General features: G+C 42.8%; 1 protein-coding gene across 3 annotated transcripts in view; it reads left to right on the top strand.

Annotated features, from left to right (window-relative positions):
• The window catches only part of EDC4 (enhancer of mRNA decapping 4), a 1216007-nt gene that overhangs the window by 686245 nt on the left and 507976 nt on the right, over positions 1 to 21786 (top strand). The gene's annotated exons all lie outside the window — the stretch shown is intronic.

Raw genomic sequence — 21786 nt, 5'->3', positions numbered from 1 at the left:
CCACGGAAGAGCTTGCGGACTTTTTAGAAGCCGCCAGGCTCCCACGACTTTCTGATGCGGATAGAGCTTTGTTAGATGAATCTTTGTGTTTAGATGAGCTTGAAGAGGCTCTGAACACTATATCTAATAACAAATCACCGGGGGTGGATGGCATACCAGTGGAGGTCTATAAAAAATATAAGTCGGTTATACTCCCAATATTATTGACTACAATTAACGATAGCCTCGGGCTTGGGGTCCTTCCACCTTCTATGCAGGAAGCTATTATTACTGTCTTACCAAAAAAAGGTAAGGATCCTACCCTCCCGGCCTTGTATAGACCAATCTCTCTTCTGACAGTAGATGTTAAGCTATTAGCAAAGGTGTTGGCCATTCGTCTTTCAAAAGTCGTGGAATCTCTAATACACTCAGATCAGACGGGATTCATGCCTCGTAAGTCAATGGCCCTAAATGTTAGAAGACTATATCTCAATATGCAAGTGGGGGCAAATATGCAAGTGGGGACAGACAATGTGGGGAGGAGGGCAGTTCTGTCCTTTGATGCCGCTAAGGCGTTTGACACCGTGGAATGGAAATACCTGTTTGCTACACTTCAGTGCATGGTCCAGGCTTTATTGGTTGGATTAAGCTTTTGTACTCAGAACCGTCAGCAAGAATACGAGCAAATGGACTGTTATCTGAGCCCTTCAATCTGTATAGGGGTACGAGGCAGGGCTGTCCTCTGTCTCCGCTGCTTTTCGCCCTGGCGGTGGAGCCTTTGGCTTCGAGGATAAGACTTAGCCCAGAAATTGAGGGGTTTAGATACGGGACATTAGAGGAGAAAGTGTCTCTCTACGCCGATGACATTCTCATGTTTTTGGCTGACTCCGACGAATCGCTCAATGGAGTAATGTCACTTTTTGCTGCGTTTGGGGCTATATCGGGTTTGGCCGTAAATTGGGAAAAGTCTGCTATTTTACCATTAGACCCAACTGTGGTTAGAGCTCTACAGGTGCCAGTAGTGTCATGTTTTAAATACCTGGGTATCAATGTATCAAACAACATATTAGATTATGAACGCTTAAATCTTTCCCCACTTGTGGCTAGGATTAAACAGAAGATTAAGGCCTGGACTAAGTTACATTTGTCAACAGTTGGGAGAGTGAACCTGTTGAAAATGGTGATTATGCCTCAGCTTTTATATGTTCTTCATAACTCCCCAATTTGGCTTCCCCAAAATAGGTTCTTTAAAATTAATGCACTGTTTAGGGAACTTATATGGTTGAAAAAGGGTGTGAGAATTAAGTTAGAGCACTTACAAAGGAGGAGGGAGGGTTGGCATTGCCTAACCCTTGGCTATATTTTTTATCCAGTGTCAACATCTGGCAAGTAGAATGGAGGACACATCTGTGGAAATAGGGGGAGGTCGAGGGATTCTTCAGTTTCTGGGGGGTTTGGGTCCCCTATTGCCTAAGTTAGAGGCAAATAAATTTAAACCGTGGGTGTCTAAATTTCCGACGGTAATGCTTATGGTCAAAGTGTAGGGCAAAATTAAAAGTTTAAGGGGAATTACTGGGTTCACGAGGTATACCCCTATATGGGATAATCCATATCTGCCGCAATTGAGGACATTGTAGGGGTATGCGCAATGGCGACGAGTGGGTATCTGGTGGCTCTCACAGCTGATAGATGGGGGTGTCTTTAAATCATTTGAGGACTTACGAAAGGAGTTCTCACTTCAGCATTCTGTATTTTATCAGTATTTACAAGTAAGACACGCTTATATAATGCACTCATATACACCCTATTATTATACATCATGACACTGTTATTAATAGGCTCGGTTTACAGGCATCTACAAGGGGACTAATTTCATTCGTGTACGGGGAGCTCCTTTCGAGGGTGCTATTAGGTCACCCGATGACTGCATTAGCGAAATGGGAACATCAAGTGGGGGGGGATTTCGGTAGATCAATGGGAGTCAATAATGCAAATGATCCCTAAGTTGTCCCTCAGTGAGCCTAACCGTCTGTCTCAACTATATATCCTTTATAGGGTTTATAGGACTCCTAAGTGGCTGTTTGATTTAGGTCTAAGGCCAAATTCAAAATGTCCCAAGTGTACGCTCGATAATGCAGATATCCTACATATGTTCTGAACGTGTCCCTGTATACAAATATTCTGGATTATGGTTCTCAACTTAATATATATTGCCACAGAGCAGGATATTCCCAGAGATCCTATTGTCTGTGTGCTTGGATATGTTGAGGAGGCGGGAGGAGATGATTATTCACAAATAGCTGTTGCCAGAATGCTTTTTACTGCTAGAAAATTAATAGCATATCTCTGGATCTCAGATACAGTTCCCACGAGGAAAGGATATGTAAATAAGCTTAACCTCATACTATGCAGAGAGCAAGCCATTTATCTTAAACGGGGTAGACCGGCAGTGTTTGAGAAAATTTGGGCAGGATGGTTGAATTTTCCAGGCTTACCATCTGTAAGTTTATTCTTGTGATACCATGTTTATATCATCCTGAAAGTGATTTGGTTGTACTCCATGACTAGTGCCTTGGGATATGTGCCTTATCTATGTCTGTATTTTTCATATTGCACGACTCTTTAAAGGGTTGATTGTGACTTGTAGGATCACTACTTCCAACAGGTGGCGCTATAGAGTTAAGTCCTCTTTTTCTCAGAAGAGGCAATTGGCATATTTAATTTCCCAGAGGAACATTGCACGGCGAATAAGCCTCCTTACCTTGACAAGCCAGCTGGTATGTCACTCTCCATAAGGAGAAACGTTACCCCTTAGACCCCAGTCCAGAGCCTCTCACCTAGCCAAATCAGTTCTCATGCTTCGCACTGACGAGGGCCATCAGCCCGAAACACCGTGTCTGCGAATTGAGATACTGATTTGGCTTTAATCCTAAGTCATTTTGCACGACTCGTTAAAGGGTTGATTGTGACTTGTAGGATCGCTACTTCCAACAGGTGGCGCTATAAAGTTAAGTCCTCTTTTTCTCAGAAGAGGCAATTTGCATATGTATTTTTTTTGTGATATATTTTATCATTGGACCAGGGTTGGGTAGGGGGGGAGGGGTTGGGAATGGGGAAAAGATAGTGGGGTATTTTGGAAAAAATTGTTATGTTCTGAAAACTTTAATAAAAAATATCTGATTAGAAAGGGGTTAATTGTTGTCTTGTTAACGTTGTTGCTTATGACTTGCGTTTGAAACTATTAAGCTGTAATTCGCTGTGGAATATGTTGGCACTATATACAGTAAATAAAGAGTATTATTATTATTTGTTGAGTAGTTTGAGTTCATTAAGTAGTTGAGGAAAATTGTGTTGCTATAATGATTTCAGCATGTCTAATATGTCCTCTCACCTAACAAGGAGAAAGTCCAAAAAAAAAAAAGAAGTTATTAATTTTACAAAAAAATCACAGAATATCATATGACCAATCTAAAATTTATATAGGTACAATGTAGTCTGATCCATAGGTAAAAAAATTAGACCGAAGAATTGGGCAGGAAAGAAAAGTAGCAATATATGTGCAACAAAATAAGGTTAATTAATTGAACAAGATGCCTGTTGGGTATCTATATAAACTGATGATCTTAAATTCAGTTATTGCTCAATATATAGTGAGGACAAAAATAATCCAATTAAACATACAGTTTAACCCTGTCCATCATGAAGTATCAAGGGCTATATGCTGCCCACCATATATTTAATAGAAAAGGTTATTGTCATTGACAAAAGTAATTACCCATAGTTTTTGTTGATCCTGCCAAGATAATGGCCACATTCCCCAACAATCGTTTTGAGTTGCTGTCGCTTGCGCACACGCCCCCTGCGCATGTCATGGGCAGTACACTATGTACAAAAAACTTCATAGCTTATCCAAAGCAGTGAACAGGTGCAAGCTAATCAAGTCAGTTAAACTAAGAAAATAAAGCCGCACTCTGAAATTTCAAAAATAGCAAAGTAGGAAAATAGAAACTGCATTACTGCCATAGATAGGTGACTTAACAGGTTAGGGTACCAAGAATGAGGTATGCCACGACGATAGTTGTTTGGCCTTCATGAATTGGACAATTTATGTGCTAAGAACCTTCTTTCGGTTTTTCTGTTATTTTCTTGTAGCAATATTACTTCTCCATTTTTTATATCTTCAATATGCACATAAAGTAGCATTTAGCTATTTTCTTTGGTAGTAATGCAGTTTCTATTTTCCAAACTTCCTATTTTTAACATTTCAGAGTGCTGCTTTATTTTGTTAGTCATAAATCTCTATAATAAATCACTTTGTTACTTTTATTGACTTGGTCACGTTGCACCTGTACACTGGTTTGGATGTTCTAGTCAGTGTTTTGTATTTAATATGCAAATTGACCTCTTCAGAGAAAAAGGACTTGAGCTCTATAGTGCCGCCTGTTGTAAGTAGCGATCTTACAAGTCAAACTCAACCCTTTAACGAGTCTTGCAATATGACTTAGGATAAGAGCGCACTTTCTATTATTGGTTAGTGCCTAATATCTTCCTGTGTTTCAAAGAAAAAAAAAATTACCATCAATATGGTGCCGTCTGGTGCGCCTGTGCATTAGCATCTATTGTGTTCTGATAGATGCTACTGCTCAAGTGCCTCTGCCGGCTCATTGTTACTGCAGCCAACAAAATGGTGCCGGCGGCGCTCGCTTGCATGGTTGGAGATAGATGGTACTGTGCTAGCGCCTTCGCCGGCTCCTTGTTGCTTCAGTCAGAAAAAATAAAATTACACTACAACAAAATGGCGCCAGAGGCTGCACATGTGCAGTGGCATCAATCGCGTACCAAGAGATGCTTCTGTGCTAGCACCGCTGGCACCATTTTGTTGTAGTGTACATTTTTTTGGCTGCAGCAACAAGGAGCTGGCAGTGGCCGTGCAGGGGGTGTTTTCATGTGTTGCTCTGATAAGGTATTCATCTGCATGGCTTCTGACAGGTCACTGATCCCTCAGTGACCTGCACCCCCCAGTTTACATAATCAATATTGTATCTATATTTTGGGAAAAAAAACCTCCAGTCTTTTATAATTAACTAAATGGTGGCCCGAATATAACGCATCGGGTATTCTAGAATATGTATGTAGTTTATTTATCAAGATTTCAGAATAATGTAATGAATACACAGGATTCAGCCGGCCGGGCACGAGCAATCAGCGAAGCGTGGTTCAAATCCCATGCCAATTCGCGGCCGGACTTCTTCTGTCGCTGATGGGTCGCACACGGCCGGCCACGAACAATCAGTGAAGCCAGGGCCAGCTCCAGGTTCTTGAGGGCCCGAACGCAACATGTTGTGTTTGGCGGGCACGTCAAAACGACACACGGGAACGCATCCACATACAATCCATGTCCCTGCGTACAGAATGTTAAATATAGGTATTAGTGATGAGTGAATATGCTCGTTACTCAAGATGTCTCGCGCATGCTCGGGGGTCCTCCGAGTATTTTTTAGTGCTTGGAGATTGTTTTTCTTGCCACAGCTAAAGGATTTACATCTGATAGCCAGCATAAGTACATGTGGGGATTCCCTAGCAACCAGGCTAACCCCACATGTACTTATGCTAAATAACATATGTAAATCATTAAGCTGCGGCAAGAAAAACTAAATCTCTGAGCACTAAAAAATACTCGGAGGACCCTCGAGCATGCTCGAGAAATCTTGAGTAACGAGTATATTCGCTCAAAACTAATAGCTATGCAAAATGCATGAGGATCTTATTACCTTTACCCCAAGGGTGGATTGTACATTAACCCCTTTCTGACCTTGGACGGGATAGTACGTCCAATGTCAGAACCCCCGCTTTGGTGCGGGCTCCAGCGGTAAGTCCGCATCAAAGCCGGGACATGTCAGTTGTTTTGAACAGCTGACATGTGCCCGCAATAGCGACAGGTGGAATCGCGATCCACCGGCCGATATTGACTAGTTAAATGCCGCTGTCAAACGCTGACAGCAGCATTTAACCGGCTCTTCCGGCCATCGGGCCGGAAATGAGCGCATCGCTGACCCCCGTCACATTATCGGGGGTCAGCGATGCATCGGCATAGTAACCAGAGGTCTCCTTGAGACCTCTGTGGTTGCTGATGCTGGCTTTCTGTGAGCGCCACCCTGTGGTTGGCGCTCATAGCAAGCCTGTAATTAAGCTACATAGGAGCGATCTATGCATCGCTCCCATGTAGCTGAGCCGATCGAGTTTTGCCAGGCTATTGAAGCATGGCAAAAGTAAAATAAAATGTTTAAAAAAAAAATATGAAAAAAATTAAAAAAAATATAAAAGTTTAAATCACCCCCCTTTCGCCCCATTCAAAATAAAACAAAAAAAAAAAAATCAAACCTACACATATTTGGTATCGCCACGTTCAGAATTGCCCGATCTATCAATAAAAAAAAAGGATTAACCTGATCCTGATTGCTAAACGGCGTAGCGAGAAAAAATTTTTAAACACCAGAATTATGGTTTTTTGGTCACCGCGACATTGCATTAAAATGCAATAACTGGCGATCAGAAAAATGTATCTGCACCAAAGTAATATCATTACATTGAAAACGTCAGCTCAGCATGCAAAAAATAAGTCCTCGGGGGCGTGGCTATGTAGCTGTGGAGGAGAGACGTGCCTCGTGAGAGCTCCGGCCATCCTGATTTTATCCTGCCATTAAGACCCCTTATCTATCAGCGGTGCCGGCTGGCATTGGCACCTTGAGACCCCAGGAGTCGGGTGACCTTCCCGAACGGCTGCTGTGAGGACCCGGGACGCGGGAATCTGTGTGTGGCCTGGGCGGACGGAGGATACCTGTGCAGCGGTGGCCATCTTGGTGCGCGCGCTCCAGCGAGACAGGACGCAGCGCTGGCTTTCCTTGATACCGGGTGTCCCTCTGCTGGACCCGGTGGAGCTGCTGACTTCAGCAGTGAGCGCTGGGAGGCATTGGTGGGAGGGAGCTGAGAACTCCGGGACGAGCGGCGGTGCCTGCGGGGAGCGGCGACCATTACTACAGCGCACACCCTGACAGTAGGGGAAGAGGCGCTCCTCATTACTTTGGCGGTGCTGACCAGGAGGTGAGCGAATAGCCTGGGATAATATAGGGGTGGTGTGGTGTGTTCCCTGAAAGACTGGGCCCTGCGCCGACCCCTGCCAGACAGACACTTCTGCCGGTGACACAACTTTGGAGGGATTAACCCCCTCCCCGCCGTTCCTCTTGTGGAAACTGTGGAACCGCTCCGATATATAGTATATCAGTGACCACTATAACTGATACCCTTTATGACTCCCCTATACGCCAGCTGCCTGGTCCAGTGGACTTTTTACTCTGATATACAGCCCTATATCCTGTGGTGCCCGCTGACTTGTATAGCTCCTTCTGCTGTCCACCATGCATCACTCCAAAGGAGCAGGGGCTGCTGATAAATTAAGGAAATATGCCAGGGATGATCCCCCTGATAATGTACGCGCTCTCAGGAATAATTCTACTCCATCCCAACGTAGAAATCGCCTCTCCGATAGTAATGAGGAGGGAGAGCAAGAAGAGCTGACCCTTAAACAAGCATCTGAGCAACTAATGCAGGCTATATCCCTCACTAGATCTTCCCTTACTGAAAAGATAGAGGACGTGCACTCTGAGGTGGGTCGTCTGCGGCATGATATGCAGGCCATGAGAGGGCGTATTTCAGAGGTTGAAACACGAGTGTCCCATATAGAGGATACCATCACCCCTATGGAGACTACCCTGGCAAAAGCCGCTGGTTTTATAAACGCCTGGAAACAAAAGGCAGATGACCTGGAGAAAAGATTGCGCCACAATAACATTCGAATTATTGGCCTGCCAGAACGCTCAGGGTCAGCAGCCTGAACAATTCCTGGAAGACTGGCTTAAAACCTCTCTGGGGAATGGATTCTCCTCAACATTCTCGGTGGAAAGGGTCCATAGGGTCCCAACAAGACCTCCCCCCCCCCCCCCTGGAACTCCGCCTAGACCTTTTCTGGCACGCCTCCTCAACTGCAGAGATAGGGATGCTATTATTCGCTTGGTGCGGCAGAAGGGCCCTATCAAATTCAACAATGCTACCGTATCGATTTTCCCAGACTTCTCCATGGAGCTCCAGAAGCAGCGGGCGCGGTTCATGGAAATCAAGAAACAACTTAGAGATAAAAATATTATCTACTCTATGCTTTATCCAGCTCGACTGCGTATAGTCCACGACGGTTCCTCCTTATTCTTTACGGACCCGGCGGAGGTGGCCGAATGGTTACGGTCCTACATGGTGTCAACTGTGAAAGACTCCTAATTTGTTCTTTCTGTCTAATGGCAACATAAACCAAGCTCTCCATATGGGTGCTGAGCTTATCAATAGTACCGGACCCTGGAATCAGTGAGGGTATCCCCTTTTCTATTTGATCGTAGGAGTACAGGATTGTACTCCTCTACTGTTCAAGTTTTGTTTGGTTTGTTTTTTTTGTATTAGTTTTGATTGTTTGATATGTATGGTAGCCGCCAATATTATTTTTATGCCTTGTGTGGTGTCTCTGAACCTGACCCGGGTAACCGTTCACATCTTCCTTTCTTTTAAGTATAAACATGGGGTCTGAGATTACATTTATGACCTGGAATATACGGGGTATCAAAACCCCCCGGAAAAAGATCAAAGTATCTAAACAAATTAAATGGTATCACCCGCATGTTGTAGCACTAGTGGAGATGCATTTGACTAGAGATACTGCCCGATATATACAAAGGCCGTAGGTGCAGTGGTCTCCCCATGCATTCCACACCGGCTACTCGAGAGGGGTTTCTTTGTTAATACACAGAGATGTTAGATGGGAGGCCAGGGAAGCACGGCGGGATCCTGAAGGTCGCTTTGTCTTTGTGCATGCATTTGTTAACTCGCGTGAATATGTAATACTATGTGTCTATAACCTCCACTCCCCAGCTAGTACTTCGGTCCCTCGCATGGCATTGGGTTTCTCCTTAAATTATCCCGATGCTAGTGTTATCTCTATGGGAGATTTTAACCTAGTCATGGATGGTTCCCTGGACAGATTGAGACTGGATGACACGGCATCTGGGGAGCTTCTGTCCCAGCCCCCCTCCCAGTTGGCACTGTTTATGGGTGGTAGCGGGTGGCTGAACTTATGGAGAGTCCGTCACCCTGAGACTAAAGGATATACCTGTAATTCGTCCACCAGGTGATCTTTATCTCGCATAGACTACATATTTGGTTCTAGTAATTTGGCACTGTGGGTGGATAGTGTTGAACATGGCAATAGAGGGATTTCGGACCATAGTCCAGTTATACTTAAACTTAAATATGGCCAATTATATATTATGTCCTGGAAGTTGAATCCTTTCTGGTTAAAACTAATAGACTAGTGATAGAACGGTTGACCAGTTGAATTGTTTCATCTCAACTCACCCGGAACCTCAAAATCTTGGTCTGTTTTGGGATACCCTAAAAGCCTATTTACGGGGGTGCCTGTCCTCCACAATTCCATAAATTAAAAGGGTGACGGCGAGGGAAGATGATGAGATAGAGCAGCGTCTGAAAGACTCGGAGGCTGCCTATATAGCTAGTCAAACTAGTGGTAACAGGACTGAATGGCTCGCCTCCCAGAGGTTATATACTCAACATGCGGACACTAAGTCATAACGCAAATTATTCTTTACCCGTCAATCCTACTTTGAACTAGGGAACCAGGCCAGTACACTCCTGGCTTTCTTAGTGCGCCAACATAACACCTCTAACACTATACTGCAAATCCGTACACTTGATGGCTCGTTGGTATCTTCTACTGATGAGATACTTCAGTGTTCTCATGATTGCTATGAAGCGTTATATATATCTGGTAGTGGTCTCGATGTTTTTGAATGTTTGGATTATTTATCAGATTTGGTGTTTCCTTTATTGAGTCCAACCCAGCGGGCCTTTATGGACGCTGAGTTCACCCTGGAGGAAGTAGAACATGCTATAGCAGATATGGCCACTGGGAAAGCCCCTGGGCCTGATGGGTTTCCCATTGAGCTCTACAAGAAATATCGAGATAAACTGGCACCACTCTTACTGAAGGTACTTCGGGAAATATGGGAGGGAGGATCTATGCCCGAAACATTTTATGATGCAAATATTGTTATGCTCAGGAAAGAGGGGAAGGATCCTTTGGAATGTGGATCGTATCGTCCCATATTGTTAGTAAATGTAGATTATACATTTTTTACTAAAATCTTGGCTACTAGACTGAACACGATCATATTAGATCTTATACACCCAGATCAGACTGGCTTTATGCCTGGTAAAAGCAGCTCCATTAATATTAGACGGGTTCAGTCAGTGATTCAGTATAGCTCTCTAGAAACGGATAATAACTGGGCATTGGCATCATTAGATACAGCTAAGGCTACGTTCACATTTGCGTTGTGCGGTGCATCGTCGGTGACGCAACGCACAACGCAAATGTAAACACATGCACAAAGCAGCGTTTCGTGACGCATGCGTCCACTTTGGCATGGTTTTTGTCACAGAAAAAAACTGCATCTTGCAGCGTCCTCTGCGCTTTGATGCATGCACCACAGTGACGCATGCGTCACAAAACGCAAGTGCAACGCATGTCCATGTGCCCCCCCCATGTTAAATATAGGGGCGCATGACGCATGTGTCGCCGCGGCTGCACCTGACGCAACGCTAATGTGAACGTAGCCTAAGGCTTTTGACTCTCGAGTGGCCCTTCCTATCTGCGTGTTTGAGGAAATACGGTTTTGGGGATACATTTTTGAGAGGGATAGGTATATTATATATGAAACCCAGGGCACGTATAGTTGTGAATAATGCCATTTCTGAGCCTTTTTCCCTATATAGGGGAAGTCGTCAGGGATGTCCTCTATCCCCGGCTCTTTTCGCCTTAGCAATAGAGGCTTTGGCAATACGCATAAGGACCTCCAATGACATTAAGGGAATAAATATTGCGGGTCGAGTCGATACCATTGGTCTCTATGCTGACGATATGGTGATATTTATGGACAAAGTAGAGGAAACGTTACCAGAAGTGATAGCGACTATAGATAAATTTAGTAAATTCTCTGGTCTCTATATAAACTGGGATAAATCTGCTTTGTTCCCTCTCTCACAAACTCCGACACCCTGCCTTGCAACTCTCTCATCGCTACCCATTGTTTTCAGTTTCAAATATCTAGGTATCCACATGTCTCAACATAGATAATTAGATCTACAACTTAATATCTATCCACTATTAGATTTGGTCAAAACTAAATTTGCAACCTGGAGTAAACTCCCGCTCTCTGTCGCCGGCCGTATAAACCTAATAAAAATGATATTGCTCCCCAAACTTAGCTATTGTCTTCAACATAGTGCCGTGCCCATACCCAAACACTTCTTCGCGAGTTTAAATTCCCTGGTTACATCCTTTATATGGGGGAAAACTAGACCCAAACTTAAATTATCTGCACTACAGAGGCCGAAGCAGGGGGGCGGGGCGGCTCTGCCGGATTTCTACTTATATTATCTCGCCGGTCAGGCTAAGGCGATAAATAAATGGATGCCCAGTAATTCCCTGCCTAACTCTGAGAGCCATGTACTCCACTCTGCCCGGGTTGGTTGTCCACTGGGGTTTCTGGAACTAGAGAAAGTTAATGCTCCTCGTTTGCTGCCTTTAATACGGCTGGCATGATTAATATGGAGGCAAATTAAAAAAAAATCATTTGATTTGTAGATGTAGTGGTTGAAATGCCCCTGTGGAATAATAGTTACTTTCCGGGATTATTGAGCCACCCATCCACTGATTTCTGGACTTCGTATGGTGTCCTTTCGGTGGGAGATGTATATAACCAAGGGATCTTTTTATCCTTCGAACAACTACAAAACACTCACAATATTCCAAGATCTCAGTTTTTCTGTTATCTGCAGCTAAGATCAGCCTTTCAATCACACATGCGGAATATGGGTGCGGATCGGGCCATCTCATCTTTACCTTTGATAGGTATTCTCAACTCACAGGGTCCTCAAGGACTTATCTCCTCCCTATATACTTATCTGTTGTCCATGGGAGTTGGGTCTACTATAAACTCTATCAAGGGGAAGTGGGAGGGACTTCTTCCTGATGTATCGGGAGAAGAGTGGGAGGATATTATGGAATCCCCTACTAAAGTCTCCCCTTCAATTAATAATAAAATGACTCAGTTGTATATCATATATCAGTCTTATTTGACCCCGGTGCTACTTTTTAAAATGGGCCGCCTCCGTTCGTCAGATTGCTTGAGGTGCCACTCAAGTGATGCAGATTTCATTCATATGATTTGGAAGTGCCCTGTTATTCTTCATTATTGGAAGGAGGTGACGACATTATTTACATCCTTATTCCCATCCCACTTGAACCACTGATTTGCTTATTTGGGGTATGGGATGCGGAGGCTTGAGATCACTGTACTGGAATATTTCTGCGAGAGGCACTTTTTCTGGCACGGAAGGTGTTAGCATTACAATGGATGGGTGGTTCCTGCCCATGTCTCAGAGCCTGGGTTGATCTCGTGAATTCGATCATCCCGTATGAACGTACATTATATCAAAATAGAGGGTGTCCAGGTAAATTCGAGAGGATCTGGGATAGATGGAACTCCTCTTATAATACTTTATAATCCCCATTAACTTGACAATTATGCAAGAGTTGGGCTCGTGGTTTCGGGGGCATCACTTCAAGGGTGAAATCTGTATGGAACTTCCTTCTTTTTTGGCGGCATGCTACTAAAAGTTAATGCAGTTACTGTTATAGGTGATTTATAAGACATCAGTGATTCAACGTGCACAGTTTGTCACTTTTGTAATATCTTGGATATGATGATGCATTGTAACCATCTGTATTCCATACTGTAATTGATAATAACGAATGCAGACTTGTGTATTGTATAGTTTATTCTGAATCAATAAACAAATTTAAAAAAAAAAAAATAATAAGTCCTCAACTGACCCCAGATCACGAAAAATGGAAACGCTACGGGTATCGGACAATGGCCCTTTTTTTTTTTTTTCTTTTTTTTTTTTTTTTTAGCAAAGTTTGGAATTTGTTTTCACCACTTAGATTAAAAATAACCTAGACATGTTTTGGGTCTATGCACTAGTAATGACCTGGAGAATCATAATTGCAAGTCATTTTTATCATTCAGTGAACCTAGTAAAAAAGCCGAACAAAAAACTAGTGTGGGATTGCACCGTTTTTGCAATTTCACTGCACAATTTTTTCCCATTTTCTAGTACATGACATGGCTAAACCAATGATGTCGTTGAAAAGTGCAACTCGTCCCGCAAATAATAAGCCCTCACATGGCCATATTGATGGAAAAATAAAAAAGTTATGTCTCTGGGAAGGAGGGGAGCTAAAAACGAACACTGAAAAACGGAAAATCCCCAAGGTCATGAATTTTTACAATTCTTACCACTGTCCCTTTGAGGTCTTAACTCTGGAACGCTTCAACGGATCCTGGTAATTCTGACACTGTTTTCTTGTGACATATTGTTCTTCATGACAGTGGTAAAATTTCATTGATATTACTTGTGTTTATTTGTTAAAAAAAACGGAAATTTGGCAAACATTTCGCAGTTTTCCAACTTGGAATTTTCATGACCTTAAATCACACAGATATGTCACACAAAATACTTAATAAGTAACATTTCCTACATGTCTACTTTACATCAGCACAAGTTTGGAACATTTTTTGTGTTTGTTTTTTTGTTAGGGAGTTATAAGGGTTAAAATTTGATTTCTAATTTCTTCAACACCGTTTTGTTTTTTAGGGATCACATTACATTTTAAGTCACTTTAAGGGGTCTAGACACCATTCTAAAAGCTGCACCCCTCAAGGTGCTCAAAACCACATTCGAGAAGTTTATTAACCCTTCTGGTGATTCACAGGAATTTTTGAAATATTAAAAAAAAAAAAAACTTTTTTTTTCCACAAAAAATTTACTTTAGATCCATTTCTTTATTTTGTCAAGGGTAACAAGAGAAATAGAACCCCAAAAGTTGTTGTGCAATTTGTCCTGAGTACGCTGATACCTCATATGTGGGGGTATCCACTGTTTGAGCGCATTGCAGAGCTCGGAAGGGAAGGAGTGCCATTTTCAATGCAAAATTGGCTGGAATTGAGATGGGACGCCATGCCGCATTTGGAGAGCGCCCGATGTGCCTAAACAGTGGAAACTCCCCACAAGTGACAACATTTTGGAAAGTAGACCCCCTAAGGAACTTATCTAGATTTGTGATGAGTGCTTCACAGAAGTTTATAATGTAGGACCGTGAAAATATAAAATCATATTTTTTCACAAAAATGATTTTTTAGCCCCCAATTTTGTATTTCCAAGGGTATCAGGCGACATTGGACCCCAAAAGTTGTTGTCCAATTTATCCTGAGTGTGCTGATACCCCACATGTGGGAGAAAACTACTGTTTGGGCACCCGTCGGGGCTCGGAAGGGAAGCAGTGACGTTTTGGAATACAGACTTTGATGGAATGGTCTGCTGGCGTCATGATCCGTTTGCAGAGCCCCTGATGTGCCTAAACAGTAAAAAAACAAAAACAAATGACATTATTTTTTAAACTACACCCCTACAAAGAAACTTATCTAGATGTGTTTTGAGAGCTTTGAACCCCTAAGTATTAACCCCTTCCCGACCTGTGACAGAGTATGCGTCATGAAAGTCGGTGCCAATCCGACTTGTGACGCATATGCTGTGTCACAGAATGATCGCGTCCCTGCAGATCGGGTGAAAGGGCTAACTCCAATTTCACTCGACCTACAGGGACAGGGGGAGTGGTACTTCAGCCCAGGGGGGTGACTTCCCCCCCCCCCCCCCCCGTGGCTACGATCGCTCTGATTGGCTGTTTCACTTTCAACAGCCAATCAGAGCAATTTGTAATATTTTTAATAATAAAATTTAAATTTTTGTAATATTACAATCCAACCATGGCCGTTGCTGCAATATCTTCTGCCATGTCTGGAAACCCTGATGTGCCCCCCCACTACCGATCTCCTCCCCAGTCCTCCCTTCTGTCCCGTACTCCCCTCCGTCCTCCTGTCCGCTCCCGCATCCTCTTGTCCGCTCCCCCCGTGCTCCGATCCAACCCCCCCGTGCGCCGATCCACCCCCCGTGCTCCGATCCCACCCCCTCATACTTACTGAGCCTCCCGGTATCTGTCCGTCTTCTCCATGGGTGCCACTATCTTACAAAATGTCGGGCGCATGTGCAGTGCGCCCGCCGAATCTGCCGGCAGATTTGTTCCAGGTACATTTTGATCACTGTGATAAAAGCTATCAGTGATCAAAATAAAAAAAAAAAAAATAGTAAATGAAACCCCCCCCCCCCTTTATCACCCCCATAGGTAGGGACAAAAGTAAAATAAAGACAATTTTTATTTTTTTTCCCCACTAGGGTTAGGGTTAGAGTTAGATTTAGGGTTAGGGTTCGAACTAGGCTATGTGCACACGGTGCGGATTTGGCTGCGGATCCACAGCGGATTGGCCGCTGCGGATTCGTAGCAGTTTTCCATCAGGTTTACAGTATCATGTAAATTTATGGAAAACCAAATCCGCTGTACCCATGGTGCGGAAAATACCACGCAGAAACGCTGTGTTGTATTTTCCGCAGCAAGTCAATTCTTTGTGCGGATTCCGCAGCGTTTTACACCTGTTCCTCAATAGGAATCCGCAGGTGAAATCCACACAAAAAACACTGGAAATCCGCGGTTATTCCGCAGGTAAAACGCAGTGCCTTTTACTTGCGGATTTTTCAAAAATGGTGCGGAAAAATTTCGCACGAATCCACAACGTAGGCACATAGCCTTAGGGTTGGAATTAGAATTAGGGTTGGAATTAGAGCTAGAGTTGGAAATAGGGTTAAGATTAGGCTTGTGGTTAGGATTAGGGTTAGGGGTGTGTTGGGGTTAGTGTTGGAGTTAGAATTGAGGGGTTTCTACTTATTAGGCACATCAGGGGTCTCCAAACGCAACATGGCACCACCATTGATTCCAGCCAATCTTGCGTTCAAAAAGTCAAATGGTGCTCCCTCCCTTCCGAGCCCCGACGTGCGCCCAAACAGTGGTTTACCCCCATATATGGGGTACCAGCATACTCAGGACATACTGGGCAACAATTATTAGGGTCCAATTTTTCCTGATACCCTTGCAAAAATAAAAAATTGCTTGCTTAAACATAATTTTTCATTCCTCAAATTTTTTTTTTTAATTTTCATGGATCTGCGTTATAACCTTATGTGAAGCACTTGGGGGTTCAATGTGCTCACCACACATCTAGTTAAGTTCCATGGGGGGTCTAGTTTCCAAAATGGGGTCACTTGTTGGGGGTTTCTACTGTTTAGGCACATCAGGGGCTCTGCAAATGCAACATGACGCCCGCGGACCATTCCATCAAAGTCTGCATTTCAAAAGTCACTACTTCCCTTCCGTGCCCCGACATGTGCCCAAACAGTGGTTTACCCCCACGTATGGGGTTTCAGTGTACTTAGGACAAACTGGACAACAACTTTTGGGGTTCAATTTCTCCTGTTAATCTTGTGAAAATAAAAAATTGCGTGCTAAAAAATAATTTTTGAGGAACCAAAAATGATTTTTTTATTTTCACAGCTCTGCGTTATAAACTTCTGTGAAGCATTTGGGGGTTGAAAGTGGCCACCACACATCTAGATTAGTTCCATGGGAGGTCTAGTTTCCAAAATGGGGTAACGTGGGGGAGCTCCAATGTTTAGGCACACAGGGGCTCTCCAAACGCGACATGGTGTCAGCTAACGATTGGAGCTAATTTTTCATTCAAAAAGTCAAATGGCGCTCCTTCCCTTCCGAGCCCTGCCATGTGCCGAAACATTGGTTTACCCCCACATGTGAGATAACATTGTACTCAGGAGAAATTGCCCAACACATTTTAGCATCCATTTTATCCTGTTGCCCATGTGAAAATGAAAAAATTGAGGATGAAATAATTTTTTTTGTGAAAAAAAGTACTTTTTTTCATTTTTGCGGATCAATTTGTGAAGCACCTGGGGGATGAAAGTGCTCACTATGCATCTAGATAAGCTCCTTTGGGTGTCTAGTTTCCAAAATGGGGTCACTTGTTGGGGAGCACCAATATTTAGGCACACAGGGGCTCTCCAAACGCGACATGGTGTCCGCTAAAGATTGGAGCCAATTTTTCATTCAAAAAGTCAAATGGCGCTCCTTCCCTTCCGAGCCCTGTTGTGCGCCCAAACAGTGGTCCCCCCCACATATGGGGTATCGGCGTACTCAGGACAAATAGTACAATAACTTTTGGGGTCCATTTTCTCTTTTTACCCATGGGAAAAAAAAAAAATGTTGCTAAAAAATCATTTTTGTGACTAAAAAGTTAAATGTTCATTTTTTTCCTTCCATGTTGCTTCTGCTGCTGCGAAGCACCTGAAGGGTTAATAGACTTCTTGTATGTGGTTTTGAGCACCTTGAGGGGTGCAGTTCTTAGAATGCTGTCACTTTTGGGTATTTTCAGCCATATAGACCCCTCAAACTGACTTCAAATGTGAGGTGGTCCCTAAAAAAATGGTTTTGTAAATTTTGTTGTAAAAATGAGAAATCGCTGGTCAAATACCCTTATAACCTCCTAGCAAAAAAAAAAGTTTCCAAAATTGTGCTGATGTAAAGTAGAAATGTGTCTAATGTTATTTATTAACTATTTTGTGTCACATAACTCTCTCGTTTTACAGAATAAAAATTCAAAATTTGAAAATTGTGAAATTTTAAAATTTTCGCCAAATTTCCATTTTTTTCACAAATAAATGCAAAAATTATCTACCTAAATTTACCACTAACATTAAGACCAATATGTCATGAAAAAACTATCTCAGAACCGCTTGGATCCGTTGAAGCGTTCTTGAGTTATTACCTCATAAAGGGACACTGGTCAGAATTGCAAAAAACTGCCAGGTCATTAACGTCAAAATAAGCTGGGTCATGAAGGGGTTAAACTAAAGTTTATAACGCAGAGCCGTGAAAATAAAAAAAACTAATTTTTCCCCACAAAAATGATGGTTTAGCCCCCAAATTTTTATTTTCCCCAGGGTAACAGGAGAAATTGGACTGCAAAAGTTGCTGTCCAATTTGTCCTGAGTATGCTGATACCTTATATTTGGGGGTAAGCAACTGCTTTGGCCACATGGCAGAGCTCAGAAGAGAAGGAGCACAATTTTTTTTTTTCAACACAGAATTGACTGGAATTGAGATCGGACACAATTACATAGTTATTAAGGTTGAAGGAAGACTTTAAGTCCATCTAGTTCAACCCATAGCCTAACCTAACATGCCCTAACATGTTGATCCAGGGGAAGGCAAAAAAAACCCATGTGGTAAGAGTAAGCTCCACCATGGGGAAAAAAATTCCTTCCCAACCCCACATACGGCAATCAGACTAGTTCCCTGGATCAACGCCTTATCAAGGAATCTAGTATAAATACCCTGTAACATTATACTTTTCCAGAAAGGCATCCAGTCCCCTCTTAAATTTAAGTAATGAATCACTCATTACAACTTCATACGGCAGAGAGTTCCATAGTCTCACTGCTCTTACAGTAAAGAATCTGCGTCTGTTATTATGCTTAAACCTTTTTTCTTCCAGACGTAGAGGATTCCCCCTTGTCCCTGTCACCGGTCTATGATTAAAAATATCATCAGAAAGGTCTTTGTACTGTCCCCTCATATATTTATACATTAACATAAGATCACCCCTTAGCCTTCGTTTTTCCAAACTAAATAGCCCAAAGTGTAATAACCTATCTTGGTATTGCAGACCCCCCAGTCCTCTAATAACCTTGGTCGCTCTTCTCTGCACCCGCTATAGTTCAGCTATGTCTTTCTTATACACCGGAGACCAGAACTGTGCACAGTATTCTAAGTGTAGTCGCACTAGTGACATGTATAGAGGTAAAATTATGTTCTCCTCATGAGCATCTATGCCTCTTTTAATGCATCCCATTATTTTATTTGCCTTTGTAGCAGCTGCCTGACACTGGCCACTGAATATGAGTTTGTCATCCACCCATACACCCAGGTCCTTTTCAATGACAGTTTTACCCTTAGTTTTAGAATTAAGCACATAGTTATGCATCTTATTACTTATACACAATTGCATGACCTTACATTTATCCCCATTAAAGCTCATTTGCCATTTATCAGCCCAAGCTTCTAGTTTACATAATTCATCCTGCAATATAAAATTGTCCTCCTCTGTATTGATTACCCTGCAGAGTTTAGTGTCATCTGCAAATATTGAAATTCTACTCTGAATGCCCCCTACAAGGTCATTAATAAATATGTTAAAAAGAAGAGGGCCCAATACTGACCCCTGTGGTACCCCACTACTAACCGCGACCCAGTCCGAGTGTGCTCCATTAACCCCTTACTGACCTCGGACGTACTATACCGTCCGAGGTCAGCTCCCCTGCTTTGATGCAGGGCTCCGCGGTGAGCCCGCATCAAAGCCGGGACATGTCAGCTGTTTTGAACAGCTGACATGTGCCCGCAATAGGTGCGGGCAGAATCGCGATCTGCCCGCGCCTATTAACTAGTTAAATGCCGCTGTCAAACGCAGACAGCGGCATTTAACTACCGCATCCGGCCGGGCGGCCGGATATGACGTCATCGCCGACCCCCGTCACATGATCGGGGGTCGGCGATGCTTCTGAATGGTAACCATAGAGGTCCTTGAGACCTCTATGGTTACTGATCGCCGGTGGCTGTGAGCGCCACCCTGTGGACGGCGCTCACAGCACACCTGCAATTCTCCTACATAACAGCGATCTGATGATCGCTGTTATGTAGCAGAGCCAATCGGGCTGTGCCTGCTTCTAGCCTCCCATGGAGGCTATAGAAGCATGGCAAAAGTGAAAAAAAAAAGTTTTTAAAAATGTGAAAAAAATAAAAAAAACATAAGTTTAAATCACCCCCCTTTCGCCCCAATCAAAATAAATAAAAAAAAATCAAACCTACACATATTTGGTATCGCCGCGTTCAGAATCTATCAATAAAAAAAAAGCATTAACCTGATCGCTAAATGGCGTAATGAGAAAAAAAATCAAAACGCCAGAAATACGTTTTTTTGGTCGCCGCGACATTGCATTAAAATGCAATAACAGGCGATCAAAAGAACGTATCTGCACCAAAATGCTATAATTAAAAACGCCAGCTCGGCACGCAAAAAAATAAGCCCTCACCTGACCCCAGATCACGAAAAATGGAGACGCTACGAGTATCGGAAAATGGCACATTTTTTTTTTTTTTTTTTGCAAAGTTTGGAATTTTTTTTCACCACTTAGGTAAAACATAACCTATTCATGTTAGGTGTCTATGAACTCATACTGACCTGGAGAATCATAATGGCAGGTCAGTTTTAGCATTTAGTGAACCTAGCAAAATAGGCAAGCAAAAAACAAGTGTGGGATTGCACTTTTTTGCAATTTCACTGCACTTGGAATTTTTTTCCCGTTTTCTAGTACACGACATGGTAAAACCAATGATGTCGTTCAAAAGTACAACTCGTCCCGCAAAAAATAAGCCCTCACATGGCCAAATTGACGGAAAAATAAAAAAGTTATGGCTCTGTGAAGGAGGGGAGTGAAAAACGAAAACGGAAAAACGAAAAATCCCAAGGTCATGAAGGGGTTAATAACCACCCTTTGTTTCCTATCCCTGAGCCAGCTCTCAACCCACTTGCACATATTTTCCTTTATCCCCATTATTCTCATTTTATGTATCAACCTTTTGTGTGGCACCGTATCAAAAGCTTTTGAAAAGTCCATATACACTACATCCACTGGGCTCCCTTGGTCCAGTCCGGAACTTAACTCTTCATAGAAGCTGATCAAATTAGTCTGACATGAACGGTCCCTAGTAAACCCGTGCTGATACTGGGTCATGAGGTTATTCCTCTTCAGATACTCCAGTATAGCATCCCTTAGAATGCCCTCCAGGTTTTTACCCACAGTAGAGGTTAAGCTTACTGGCCTATAATTTCCGAGTTCAGTTTTTGTCCCCTTTTTAAATATTGGCACCACATTTGCTATACGCCAGTCCTGTGGTACAGACCCTGTTATTATGGACTCTTTAAAGATTAAAAATAACGGTCTATCAATTACTGTACTTAGTTCCTGCAGTACTCGGGGGTGTATCCTATCCGGGCCCAGAGATTTGTCAATTTTTGTGATTTTTAAACGCCGCCGTACTTCTTGCTGGGTTAAGCAGGTAACATTTAATTGGAAATTTTTATCACTAGTCATATTGGCTGCCATGGGATTTTCTTTTGTAAATACTGATGGAAAAAAAGTCATTTAAGCATATTGGCTTTTTCCTCATCCTCATCCACCATTTCACCCAGACTATTTTTAAGGGGGCCAACACTATCATTTTTTAGTTTCTTACTATTTATGTAGTTAAATAATATTTTGGGGTTATTTTTGCTCTCTCTGGCAATGAGTCTATCTGTCTCAATCTTTGCTACCTTGATTTGCTTTTTACAGAATTTATTTAATTTTCTATATTTATTTAATGCCTCCTCACTACCTACTTCCTTTAATTCTCTAAATGCTTTCTTTTTGTCACTTATTGCGCCCCTTACAGCTCTATTTAGCCATATTGGTTTCCTCCTATTTCTAGTATGTTTATTCCCATACGGTATATACTGTGCACAGGTCCTATTCAGGATGCTAATAAACGTCTCCCATTTTCTTTGTGTA

This window comes from Ranitomeya variabilis, chromosome 2, assembly GCF_051348905.1.
Source record: "Ranitomeya variabilis isolate aRanVar5 chromosome 2, aRanVar5.hap1, whole genome shotgun sequence".
Classification (NCBI taxonomy): Eukaryota; Metazoa; Chordata; class Amphibia; order Anura; family Dendrobatidae; genus Ranitomeya; species Ranitomeya variabilis.
This window is presented reverse-complemented; position numbering and strand designations above follow the sequence as displayed.